This window comes from Phyllobates terribilis, unplaced genomic scaffold, assembly GCF_046119375.1.
Source record: "Phyllobates terribilis strain yellow unplaced genomic scaffold, ASM4611937v1 Scaffold_13__5_contigs__length_258822181, whole genome shotgun sequence".
Classification (NCBI taxonomy): domain Eukaryota; kingdom Metazoa; phylum Chordata; class Amphibia; order Anura; family Dendrobatidae; genus Phyllobates; species Phyllobates terribilis.
The window spans coordinates 86,214,028-86,226,130 of NW_027362773.1; the positions used below are offsets into that span (position 1 = coordinate 86,214,028).

Sequence of the window (12,103 nt, forward strand, 5' to 3'; positions counted from 1 at the left end):
ATGTGCACTTCAATCACAGTAAGTGGAGCTGTGCCCACCCTCATCTATCCGGTAATCACGGACCCCCACTAATGCCACTTGTGAGGGCACAAACTAGTGCTGTCCCTCTCCAGGCAGATCCACTCGGAAACAAGCAGGGTCAAGAGCAGAAGAAGGGGCAGCGGTCCCAGCCATGATGCACCCAATAATGACAGCAGATGTGGCGGAGAGAATAGCGCCCCTATACCTGGATGTCTACTGTCCCCCTGCATTAGGAAGGATAGCAATGATACACGGTGATTTAGCAGCTCGAAAACACCATGCAAGAGAGAAATGAGAAAAATGTCCAGAATATTAAGGGAATTATCTCAAGTGCCAGTTATGGTTTGTGCACAGGATGCCATAAGTGTCAATAAATGCGGGTTCCACCTCTGAATCCCCGATTCCAGCACCGGGTCTCTCCGTCCATTGCTATGCGGTGCTCCAAATATTGCAAAGAGTGTTTGCGCAAATGCATTTTGAGGTCCCATAGGAGCCAGCGCAAGTGTCACATCTCCACTCACTGCTAGTCAGAGGACTGTGGACCCGTGTTTTGGAGATAGCTGAAGGCTCCAGAGGTGGTACCCTCATCTATCTCCAGAACAGGGGTCCACAGTCCCGTTCCGGTTGGCATCTTACCAGCAGAGAGTGGAGAGGTGGCTCCTGCCTAATACTGTGCAGGTTAGCCTTGTGCCACCAAAGCAGCCACAATCCACTGAGGCACGGACCCCTCTGAAGTTGGTCTATCGTATCGCGATGCTTTGACCCTGTCACCACAGTTTGCCCCTTGTCATTCACGCTTACACGTCTCCATTTTTTCTTCTTGCAACACAAACCCAACACTAACAAGTGTCACGTAACGAGGAAGATAAGAGTGCCACTTTCCACCATTATATCCAATATCAAAACGTAAACCCATAATTCCCATTTTGCTTCTTTCTTCGATGCTGAACGCCATTAAGGCAAAACCAGTAGAACAGAAAAGTAGATCCAATTACCGAGGAAGTCAATAAAATCCTCCTCCATTAAACAAACAATGCAGTAAAGCAGCGGCCCGGACTACTCCGTGTAATTACAGGCTGGCCTGCCATCATCACTAATGAAAAGCTTTTAGCCCAGGAGGTCGCGGAGAACATTACATTGTGTTACAGCGGCGGCTGCTTGCTTATGCCTTTACCGGAGGGGATGAAGTCGTCATACGGAAAGCAAAATGGCTGAGCGGGGGCCAGAAGGGGCGGATTGCCGCCATGTCTCACCGATTACAGGAAAAAATATGGATGTAAAAAACTCCTGTAATAACTGTCCTACGTGTAATTCCCTCTTAGTAAGGACGAACAACAAGCATGGAGTGATTATATATTACCGGTCACACCAATAACGGGTCAATTACGTCTACAGCTCAATGTGAAGAGCAGGAAATAGATGATATCTATTTATGTATTATCTATGTCAGATATATCAATCTAATGTGTATCCATTGATCTGATATCTTCTATCATCTCATATCCATCCAATATCTATCCAGAAATTCATCCATCCAATATCTACCCTTCATCTATCCATAAATCCATCCATCCAATATCTATCAATAAATCCATCCATCCAATATCTACCCATCATCTGGCCATAAAACCATCCAATATCTACCGTTCATAAATCCATCCATCTAATATCTATCAATAAATCCATCCATCCGATATCTACCCATTCATCTACCCTTCATCTATCCATAAATTCATCCATCCAATATCTACCCATCGTCTAGCCATAAATCCATCCAGTATCTTTCCATCTATCTATCCATCCGTCTATCCATTCATCCACCCATCTATTCATCATCTATCCATAAATCGATCTAATCTTTCCATCTATCCATCCATCCATCCATCCACTATCTATCCATAAATCCACCCATCCAATATCTACCCATCTTTATCCGTAAGTCTGTCCAATATCTTTCCATATGTCCATTCATCCACCCATCCAATATCAACTCATAAATCCATCCAACTACCAATCATCTATCCATTAATCCATCTAATCTGTCCATTCATCCACCCATCCAATGTCGATCATGTCTCACAAGTCAGCTCAGTAACATCAGGCCCCATTACAGCAGTTTTCAGCAATGTCACTGACCGGCGCCATCATGTGGATATCTGTCTAAGACTAGAATAAAATGTCCAGTATCATTATAGTCCACTCTGGGTCAAAGTCAGGTGATTTGGATGCACAGCAGAATATTACCCACCAATTTCCAGGTCTATTGATATTAATCTTGAAGGCGTATATATTTTGTAGATGTGTTCACATACAGTACTTGTCAAAAATGGGGACACCCCTGTTCCTGAAATGGTTTTCCTTGTTTTCATTTGAAATGTGCATATTATAGATTCAGACATAAGGCAGCAAAACCATAAAGGAAGGAACACCTATGGAGAAAAGGGATTAAAAAACAGTATATGGCAAGAACCATACTCTACGTAAAGCGAATAACAGTTCATCACTACTTTAAGACATGAAAGTTTCTAGAACATTGAAGATATCCTCAAGTGAAGTCATGAAAACCATCAAATCGCTTTCATGTAACTGATTCTCATGAGGACTGCACCAGGAAAGAAAGAACGAGAATTCCCTCTGCTGCAGAGGATAAGTTCATCAGAGTTATCAGTCTCAGAAACTGCAAATTGACAGAACCTCAGATATCAGCCCCCATAAATGATGCACAGACCTCAAGTACCAGAAACATCTCAATATCAACTGTCCAGAGGAGACTGCGAGAAGCAGGACTTTATGGTCAAATTTCTGCAAAGAAGCCACTACTGAGGACTGCAAACTAGAAGAAGAGAGTTAACTGGTTGCATGGACTGATCAACACAAGGACTGAACATTAAATCAGGGGAAATCTGTATTGTGTTCTGATAAGTCAAAATTTGAGATTTTTTTTTACCAATCACCATGTCCTTATGAGATGCAGAATAGGTGAGCGGATATGTGGTGTCCACCGTGATTCAAGCAAAGGGAGGTGTGATGTGTCCAGGTGCTTTGTTGGTGACATTGTTGTTGATTTATTCCAATTTCATACAACATTACCCAGCATGGCGACCACAGGGCTCTGCAGCGACTGTCATCCCATTTGGTTGGCATTTAGTGGGACTATCATTTGTGTTACAACAGGACAATGACCCATAACATCCAGGCGATGTTCTTCAAAGTAGCCACCTTTTGCTTTGATGACTGCTTTGCACACTCTTGGCATTCTCTTGATGGGCTTCAAGAGGTAGTCACCGGAAATGGTTTTCACTTCACAGGTGTGCCCTGTCAGGTTTAATAAGTGGGATTTCTTGGAATATAAATGGGGTTGGGACCATCAGTTGTGTTGTGCAGAAGTCTGGTGGATACACAGCTGATAGTCCTACTGAATAGACTGTTAATACAAATTCTATGGCAAGAAAAAAGCAGCTAAGTAAAGAAAAACGAGTGGCCATCATTACTTTAAGAAATGAAGGTCAGTCAGTGCGAAAAATTGGGCAAACTTTGAAAGTGTCCCCAAATGCAGTTGCAAAAACCATCAAGCGCTACAAAGAAACTGGCTCACATGAGGACCGCCCCAGGAAAGGAAGACCAAGAGTCACCTCTGCTTCTAAGGATAAGTTTATCCGAGTCACCAGCCTCAGAAATTGCAGGTTAACAGCAGCTCAGATTAGAGACCAGGTCAATGCCACACAGAGTTCTAGTAGCAGACACATCTCTACAACAACTGTTAAGAGGAGACTTTGTGCAGCAGGCCTTCATGGTAAAATAGCTGCTAGGAAACCACTGCTAAAGACAGGCAACAAGCAGAAGAGACTTGTTTGGGCTAAAGAACACAAGGAATGGACATTAGACCAGTGGAAATCTGTGCTTTGGTCTGATGAGTCCAAATGTGAGATCTTTGGTTCCAACCACCGTGTCTTTGTGCGACGCAGAAAAGGTGAACGGATGAACTCTACATGCCTGGTTCCCACCGTGAAGCAAGGAGGAGGAGGTGTGATGGTGTGGGGGGGCTTTGCTGGTGACACTGTTGGGGATTTATTCAAAATTGAAGGCATACTGAACCAGCATGGCTACCACAGCATCTTGCAGCGGCATGCTATTCCATCCGGTTTGCATTTAGTTGGACCATCATTTATTTTTCAACAGGACAATGACCCCAAACACACCTCCAGGCTGTGTAAGGGCTATTTGACCAAGAAGGAGAGTGATGGGGTGCTACGCCAGATGACCTGGCCTCCACAGTCACCAGACCTGAACCCAATCGAGATGGTTTGGGGTGAGCTGGACCGCAGAGTGAAGGCAAAAGGGCCAACAAGTGCTAAGCATCTCTGGGAACTCCTTCAAGATTGTTGGAAGAGCATTTCCGGTGACTACCTCTTGAAGCTCATCAAGAGAATGCCAAGAGTGTGCAAAGCAGTCATCAAAGCAAAAGGTGGCTACTTTGAAGAACCTAGAATATAAGACATATTTTCAGTTGTTTCACACTTTTTTGTTAAGTATATAATTCCACATGTGGTAATTCATAGTTTTGATGCCTTCAGTGTGAATGTACAATTTTCAAAGTTATGAAAATGCAGGAAAATCTTTAAATGAGGTGTGTCCAAACTTTTGGTCTGTACTGTGCATATATATATATATATATATATATATATATATATATATATATATATATATATATATATAAATAAACACACATATGCATATATAAATTTATAATATATATATTTATATTATAGATGGAATAAACTAATAATAAAATTATATCTACAGTGATAATTTATTTCTATAGCATTTTACACGTCAAGTTAGCAGATTATTCCCATACAGAGATAGATATTGAAAAATAAAATGCAATGGACCTTGGTGTGAGATGACACTTACTCTTTAAGGAATGGACTTTAACCCTTTTAATCCACTTAGCAAATTTCAGCAAAACCCAATTTGTACGCAAAAATCACGGGTGCTTTGTGAGTGTATTCCATTAATCCACCTCTGAGCTTTTACTGCCTAAATAATGACTCGTCCAATAACCAGGACTCACTCAGGACTTATAAACTGTCCCAGGCGGCTCGGCGTAAAGGGCCCATATTGATCTATTATGAGATATGGGGCTCACAAATCCTCAACAAGTCCCAGAGGAGATTGAATTTGCTGCAAAAGGTACAAGATTAAGAAATCCTAAAACAGTGCAGACTGCCAGAAAATTAATGTCTAGCTCTAAAGGAAATTATGTAGAGATGTAGCAGAGCTGAATTTGTTATTTTGAAACTGATATTTATTGTGCAATTTATTAATGTCTTAAGGTCCCAAATGTTTTGGTTCTAAAGTTTTTTTTGGGGGGGGGGTTGTTTTTTTTGCTAGTTTTAATAATTAAATTGTATGTAATAATTTGCATACAAAAAAAAAGTAAAAAATAGGCTGGTGTATTGTTACTTTAGTAAAATAATTATTTTTATTTCTGTAGAATAAAGTATTGGAACGGATTCTCTTATCCGTTTTAGTTGTTTGTATAAATAAAAGGTACAGAGCCTGATATATGGAGAGATCATGGTTATGTTTTGCATTGATATGAGCGTATTTTTAATTTTTTTATTTCAACTTCTATTTATTTCACTATTTTCTTTTACTTATGTTGATATTTCTTCTTTCAATATAAAAAAAGTCCTTTAGAAACACACATGATCTGTGGGGGGTGTATTCTCCTAATGACTCCCCACCCCAAAAGACTGCAAAATTTAAAAAAAAAAAGGAATTTTAATAGTATATAAATATTATCATGATAATAGTGTGTATATATATATATATATATACATATATATATACATACATACATATACACACACACACTACTATCACGATTATCAAAATAATGATAATATTGTATATATATTATTATTTTCTTTTATTTTGCAGTCTTTTGGAGTGGGAGTCATTAGGAGAATACAACCCCCCTTGTTGGAGGTTGACGTCCCAGTCAGCCCTGCGTGCAAATACTTCTGCAAAATGTAAGAAATCTTGCATCCTGCAGGCACCACTAGATGGCGCTTGCTGTCTACATTCTTATGGATTCCACTAAATTCAAGGATTCTAAATACGCCATCTAGTGGCAAAGACAATGATTAGCGGTCCAGTTTTGATACATAATCAGGGAATAACTAAATTATCATGGGTCGACTCCCTTGCAGGGATTCCAGTGATCAGGAAGTTGCCGGTGCGTCCATATATACTGCAGTAGAAATGTATGCAACATGGCCCTTAATAAATCTGTAAGATGCAACTGCACCGGGACCCAGCGGTGCAGGGGGGCACTTGCAGGGTGGTTAATATTGAGGGCAATCTGGCCTGCTTCTTGAAGCCCCAGGCTCCGGGGGGCCAGATTGCCCTCATCATATGCAAAGGGCAGGGAGTGATCCCTCCAGCTCCGCTGCCATCAGGAGGAAAATGGTAGCGGAGCTGGAGGGATCCATCCTCACCTCTGCTTCCTGCTCGGCGCTTCCTCCCTGACACAGGCTAGTGCTGCTTGATGATGTCATCATGCAGCGTGGGCCTGTGTCAGGGAGAAAGTTACCGGCAACGAGGATGATGCTGCTTTAGGGGAGCTGGCTGAGAGGTAAGTTGTGTTTTTTATTTACTTTTATACTGAAATGCTGGGGAGAGGAACAGGAGAATGAAGGGAGGTGGGGGAGAGCAATGATGGGGCTGGGGAGAGCAATTATGGGGCTGGAGAGAGCAATGATGGGGGTTGCTCGAAAAGAGCAATGATGGGGGTGATGTGGGGAGAGCAATGAAGGGGTGCTAGGAGAGAGCAATGACAAGGTGTGCTGGGAGAGAGCAATGACAAGGGGTGCGGGGAGAAAGCAATGACAGGAATGGTGGTGATGGGGAGAGCAATGACGGGGGTGCTGGGAGAGAGCAATGATGGGAATGGTGGGGATGGGGAGAGCAATTATGAGGATGATGGGGCTGGGGACGGCAATGACAGGGGTGCTGGGAGAGAGCAATTATGGGGGTTTCACTTTGCTTGTACTGTGAAGCCTTGTATGTTTTCCGTGTGCACATAGCCTTACAGTTAATTGGGGAGAGTCACAGAGACTGAATAATTTATATTATTGGCTGGTGCAGATTATAGTTAATGGGGGGCACAGTGCTGCTTATCACTTTATATTTTGATTACTAAGTGGCTAATAGTATATTAATGGGGGGTACATATCTGTATTCGAGGACGCAGAGCGGGGGAGACACATGTATGCATACAATATGTGACCTTGTTATTTTCTAGGCTGGAGATCATCGTGACAAGACGAGTCGTGGCTGGGAGATGTCGACATGAAGGTCTGACCAGATGGAGAAGAAGAAGCAGAAACCGTCTCTGATCAGATGAGACGTCAGCGGTAAGTGCCTGGATGTAAATATTATTCTGTATCTGCACTGTGTGACTTGGAGTGATGATGTTATCTGTAAAATCCCTTAGGCCACATTCTCACATTTGTGTGAAATGTCCGTGTGCTGCCAGATCTTTTTATCGGATGGTCCACGGACTCGTACAGTTTTATAGATCCATTCACACATCCATGAAAATCACGGATCTGAGAATGAGATCTAAGAGGGTCAGAGACTGTCCTGTTCTGATCCGATTTTGAGGATTAGAATAGGACATGCTCAATGAGTCTGTAAAACAGGGCAGCACACCGACACTGCACACAGATGCAGGAATCTAGCAGTATTAGGTATAGCACAGTCCCTTTGTATATAGTGTATATAGTGTTACATAGTTTCCTCTTTTATTATGTATAACACCGTCCTTTATTACGTACCATCCTCTCTAGTTATATATGGTGCCTTCTCTTATTATATAGCTTCCTCTGCTGTTATGTACAGTGCTGTCTCTTATATAGTGTATTGTTGTTATTTTTGCCAGTCACAGTTCCCTCTCTTTATTGCATAGTCCTCTCTTGTTAGATATATAATGACTGCTGATGGAGCAGCCGGGGACCAGAAGACCAGTCCATCAGCTCCTACATCAGGAAAGAAGCTTTCCCTTGCTCCATCAGCCGTCATTGCGTTATATACAGTTATATGAAAAAGTTTGGGCACCCCTATTAATCTTAAGCTTAATGTATATTATATAGAGTCATTACACACAGAGGGATCTATTATATAGTCATTACACACAGAGGGATCTATTATATAGAGTCATTACACACAGAGTGATCTATTATATAGAGTCATTACACACAGAGGGATCTATTATATAGAGTCATTACACACAGAGTGATCTATTACAGTTATATGAAAAAGTTTGGGCACCCCTATTAATCTTAAGCTTAATGTTTTATAAAAAATTGGTGTTTTTGAAGCAGCTATTTCAGTTTGATATATGTAATAACTGTTGGACACAGTAATGTTTCTGCCTTGAAATGAGGTTTATTGTACTAACAGAAAATGTGCAATCTGCATTCAAACAAAATTTGACAGGTGCATAAGTATGGGCACCCTGATCATTTTCTTGTTTTAAATACTCCTACCTACTTTTTACTGACTTACTAAAGCACTTTTTTTGGTTTTGTAACCTCATTGAGCTTTGAACTTCATAGCCAGGTTTATGCAATCATGAAAAAAGCTACTTAAAGTGGCCACTTGCAAGTTGTTCTCCTGTTTTAATCTCCTCTGAAGAGTGGCATCATGGGCTCCTCAAAACAACTGTCAAATGATCTGAAAACAAAGATTATTCAACATAGTTGTTCAGGGGAAGGATACAAAAAGCTGTCTCAGAGATTTAACCTGTCAGTTTCCACTGTGAGGAACATAGTAAGGAAATGGAAGAACACACGGACAGTTCTTGTTAAGGCCAGAAGTGGCAGGCCAAGAAAAACATCAGAAAGGCAGAGAAGAAGAATGGTGAGATCAGTCAAGGATAATCCTCAGACCACCTCCAGAGAGCTGCAGCATCAGCTTGCTGCAGATGGTGTCACTGTGCATCGGTCAACTATACAACGCACTTTGCACAAGGAGAAGCTGTATGGGAGAGTGATGCGAAAGAAGCAGTTTCTGCAAGCACGCCACAAACAGAGTCGGCTGAGGTATGCAAAAGCACATTTGGAGAAGCCAATTTCTTTTTGGAAGAAGGTCCTGTGGACTGATGAAACCAAGATTGAGTTGTTTGGTCATACAAAAAGGCGCTATGCATGGCGGCAAAAAAACACAGCATTCCAAGAAAAACACTTGCTACCCACAGTAAAATTTGGTGGAGGTTCCATCATGCTTTGGGGCTGTGTGGCCAATGCCGGCACCGGGAATCTTGTTAAAGTTGAGGGACGCATGGATTCCACTCAGTATCAGCAGATTCTTGACAATAATGTTCAAGAATCAGTGACAAAGTTGAAGTTACGCAGGGGATGGATCTTTCAGCAAGACAATGATCCAAAACACCGATCCAAATCTACTCAGGCATTCATGCAGAGGAACAATTACAATGTTCTGGAATGGCCATCCCAGTCCCCAGACCTGAATATCATTGAACATCTGTGGGATCATTTGAAGAGGGCTGTCCATGCTCGGCGACCATCAAACTTAACTGAACTGGAATTGTTTTGTAAAGAAGAATGGTCAAAAATACCTTCATCCAGGATCCAGGAACTCATTAAAAGCTACAGGAAGCGACTAGAGGCTGTTATTTTTGCAAAAGGAGGATCTACTAAATATTAATGTCACTTTTCTGGTGAGGTGCCCATACTTATGCACCTGTCAAATTTTGTTTGAATGCAGATTGCACATTTTCTGTTAGTACAATAAACCTCATTTCAAGGCAGAAACATTACTGTGTCCAACAGTTATTACATATATCAAACTGAAATAGCTGTTGCACAAACACCAATTTTTATAAAACATTAAGCTTAGGATTAATAGGGGTGCCCAAACTTTTTCATATAACTGTATCTAACAAGAGAGGACGCTATGTAATAAAGAACAGGGCGCTATAGATAATCCGATATGTAAGGGACGGTGCTGTACATAACAAGAGAGGGCACTGTGTAATAAAGGAGGCAATATACTGTACATAATAAAGGAGGCTATGTAAGAGGTATATATATGTGTATAGTGATATATACATCTGTAGCTTTGTCACCATAAAAGGTGGGGGGCCCAGACACATTTCTTGCACAGGGGCCCCCAAGCAGTCAGTGTCCGCCCCTGCATGGTTGCATCAATCCTTTTTGCTATGGCTCCTAGATCTAGAAAATGAAGAGCGAGAACCTGCTATCATGTTGCCCATTTGCCCAAAATAATCATCCCCTTTAAATACTTTGAGTCTTGCGATAATTGTCTGACAGTGATTGCACTGAGCATTAATTAAAAGGCATATCTGGCCCAGGTAACGCCATTTATATAGGTTAATATACAGTCCTATGTAGAACCTGAGAAAATGCAGGTGATATTGCAGTGGCAACATTGTTTTTGCCATGTGACAAGCTCAGCTCTGCTACATCTGCGCGCGTCAGTTGGATTTTGGACCCCGGAGGTTGGCATCTATACTGTTAACACACAGCGCTGGTAAAGCTCATAGTCAATAACTCAAGCACTTGTCCTCCAAGAGGGGAATTAAGTGGAGGTGCTTTTTGCCGTTTGATACAAAAATAGAATATACTTTGTTTCCATGACAATTTATGTAACACACAAAACAAATCTATTACATGGACTGTTTGGCCTCTCAGCAAGTCTTAATTGGCATTGTGTAATCACAGAGTAAAAATACCAGACAAATAAACCAGGGGACTGGAGAAAATCTGGAATTAAGGAAAATGTAAAAAAGGAACAAACAAGTAACAAGCCAAAAAAATAAATAAATAAATCTAAATTATAGATAAGAAGTAATTGAACACTGTGCTGGCTCTGATTATAAGCAACCTGTGATTTGTACCATTCATCCTGAACATTCTGGTTCATGAAGAGCATGCCGGATCTGCAGTTTAGACTGACACAGATGGGGAGAAATGGAGCAGAGTCTGATGAAAGTGCATACTCTAGTGGCTGAAAAGTGAATGCGCCCACGTATCCATTATGTAGAAGACTAAGAAAACAGAGATGGATGATGAAGATATTAATTCTTCACACATGATGACATCTTGGGGACCTGTATTCACAGGCTACTAATAGCTCGTCTTTTGCTTAGTTCTACCAGGGGAATTTTAATCCGATTATGTCTTTATAGTTGAACCTATTGATAATATGAGTAACGGGACTTTTCCTGGTCCCCTTGGTGTTGGTCATGGTGCCCTCAGCTACGGGAGAGGTCTGGAGGGGCAGCGAGCATGGAGGATATGACAGCTGCAGAGCTCATCTTGGGAACGGCATGTGTCAGCCAGATGTCACTGTCCAACTGTAACCCATCACCTAGACTAGCAGGAGAGCAGAGAGAAGCACTCCACCAGCAGAACACATGGATCAACAGGGAGAGGTATACCCCAAGGACGTCAAGTCGAAGATCAACCCCTAAGTAACAGCATGCGGGAATAAAGTACAAAGTATCCTGACATATTCTATTACCAGACCGGTACATTGATATAGTATGCACAATTTGTGACAACGTAGGAACCTCATACTCCGCCAAATACAAAAACATTCTACAATAATGCTGCCCCATATGCACAAGAATATAACTACTATAATGCTGCCCCATATGCACAAGAATATAACTACTATAATACTGCCCCATATGTACAAGAATATAACTACTATAATACTGCCCCATATGTACAAGAATATAACTACTATAATACTACCCCCTATGTACAAGAATATAACTACTATAATACAGCTCCTATTTACAAGAATATAACTACTATAATACTGCCTCTATGTACAAGAATATAACTACTATAATACTGCTCCTATGTACAAGACTATAACTACTATAATACTGCCCCTATGTACAAGAATATAACTACTATAATACTGCTCCTATGTACAAGACTATAACTACTATAATACTGCCCCAATGTACAAGAATATAAATACTATAATACTGCTCCTATGTACAAGACTATAACTA

At 41.2% G+C, this 12,103-nt stretch overlaps 1 protein-coding gene across 4 annotated transcripts in view; it reads right to left on the reverse strand.

The window, feature by feature from the left end:
• TSPAN18 (tetraspanin 18) overlaps positions 1–12,103 on the reverse strand; it is a 161,851-nt gene that overhangs the window by 13,187 nt on the left and 136,561 nt on the right. The gene's annotated exons all lie outside the window — the stretch shown is intronic.